Source organism: Gordionus sp. m RMFG-2023, chromosome 1 (genome assembly GCF_954871325.1).
Source record: "Gordionus sp. m RMFG-2023 chromosome 1, tfGorSpeb1-WG-v2, whole genome shotgun sequence".
NCBI lineage: Eukaryota > Metazoa > Nematomorpha > Gordioida > Chordodea > Parachordodidae > Gordionus > Gordionus sp. m RMFG-2023.
The window spans coordinates 62512407-62514692 of NC_088775.1; the positions used below are offsets into that span (position 1 = coordinate 62512407).

The following is a 2286-nucleotide window of genomic DNA, read 5'->3' on the forward strand; positions in this document are numbered from 1 at the left end:
ATGATTATTTGAATAAAATAAGGATTCAAAATTTAAATTTTGTATTTTTTTTATCAATTATCTCCTTCCTTATACTTGTTTAGATGGACATGATACAAAAAAATTTGAATAATAAAATTTTATGTTACAAATTTTATAAATTATGGATTTTCTCAAATGACAATAAAATTTAAAATATCCTTTATTAAAATATAATAAATAATAAATAGTAATATGACATTTTAAAACAACAACAACTTAATTAATATGGAGAAAAAAATTTTATAGATGGAAAAGATGTAATCCTTTTCACCAATCTTTTCCTCACAGATATAACACCATTCAATCTCAATATAAATATAGAACTTCCAATATAATTTTACTTTCCCAAAGAATAATAAATTCAATTTTTATATGTTAGCATTTTTTACAATTAATAATAAAAATATCTAAAAAACAATTGAATTTGTAATAAAATGAAATTTACATTGAAACATATTCACCACCATCCTGATAAATCTAAAGAAGAGCATTATGCAATTATGAATAAACTTAGTACAAATTATCCCCACATCACTGTCTCCAACTTCTTGTGGATGATTGAACTTTTGACTTTCTTCCAACAAGTTCCCAGAAATTCCCACATCACTGTCTCCAACTTCTTGTCAAGGATTTATCAAAGGAGGCACTAATGTCATGACTTAAGGAAAAATATATTAAGAAAAATTTGGTTAAATATTTATAATAAAATTTAAAAATAATTTTGTAAAATACTTCCTCTTCTTCCACTCAAAATAATTATTGTTCTTCTAATGTTCTATTTCTTAGAAAATATAAATATTTCTAATTTTATCCATGTGTTCAAATGCTGTTAAAATTATAAAAGATATATGATAAATTTTAGAAAAAAAAATTTGCCATACATAATTAAAACCAATTACCTTGGCCTTGTTCAGAAAAATATATTCTAATAATATAGAATCTTGCTAATACTAAGATATAATCTTGCAAATACTAAGATAGAATCTTACTAATACTAATATGTTATTAATTAATACCAATTACCTTTGCCTTGAGGTACTGTATTTATATTTGATATTAGCTTTTAAGGTTTAGTCTTTATTTTATAATTTTCTACAAAAATGGTATGTAAATAGCTTTTGAGGTTTAGTCTTTATTTTATAATTTTCTACAAAAATGGTATATAAATAGCTTTTGAGGTTTACTTTATTTTATAATTTTATACAAAAATGGTATGTAAATAGCTTTGGTTTAATCTTTATTTTACAATTTTCTACAAAAATGGTATATAAATAGCTTTTGAGGTTTAGTCTTTATTTTATAATTTTCTATAAAAATGGTATATAAATAGCTTTTGAGGTTTAGTCTTTATTTTATAATTTTCTACAAAAATGGTATGTAAATAGCTTTTAAGGTTTAGCCTTATTTTATAATTTTCTACAAAAATGGTATATAAATAGCTTTTGAGGTTTAGTCTTTATTTTATAATTTTCTACAAAAATGGTATGTAAATACCTTTTGAGGTTTAGTCTTTATTTTATAATTTTCTACAAAAATGGTATGTAAATAGCTTTTGAGGTTTAGTCTTTATTTTATAATATTCTACAAAAATGGTATGTAATTAGCTTTTGAGGTTTAGTCTATTTATAATTTTCTACAAAAATGTGTATGTAAATATTAATTAAAACCAATTACCTTTGCCTTGAGGTACTGTATTTATATTTAATATTAGCTTGGTTTCGTCTTAATTTTAGAATTTTCAACAAAAATGTGTATGTAAATATTAATTAAAACCAATTACCTTTGCCTTGAGGTACTGTATAAATAATTTTAGAATTTTCTTGGCTTTATTTATGTCTACCCTATAAATGTAAGGATGCGAGAAAGATTCCGATTCCAAGCGCCGATATTAATTTTAGAATTTTCTACAAAAAAATAATTTTATAATTTTAGGAAAATTAATTTGCCATTTGACTCCAAATGGTTTGATGACAAAAGAAAGAAAAATGAATCGGACCGTTAATATCGTTGCTAATAAATTCCTAAAGACCACCGTACGAAAAGACGAAAGTGACCTTTATCTACCCTGTCAATTAACATCTGATAGATCACGTAGGTGCCAGTAGTCTTGGTTATATATTACTAAGCGTAATTTTATAAATTATATTTTAAATTCAAAAAACAAAGAATAGGTGATATAAATTTATAGTAATGCATAACAAATTAATTTTGTAATTATATATTGCAAAGAATAAGGATGGAGACGATATAGCGCGAGGTTCGAGT

General features: G+C 23.4%; 1 long non-coding RNA gene across 1 annotated transcript; it reads right to left on the bottom strand.

Annotated features, from left to right (window-relative positions):
- Positions 1-374: 374 nt before the first annotated feature.
- On the bottom strand, positions 375-1937 carry LOC135931907 (uncharacterized). The gene is made up of 2 exons (XR_010573207.1): positions 1802-1937; positions 375-679 (listed from the first exon to the last, which is right to left on the bottom strand). It is a non-coding gene; the product is annotated as an uncharacterized LOC135931907 (long non-coding RNA).
- Positions 1938-2286: the final 349 nt, after the last annotated feature.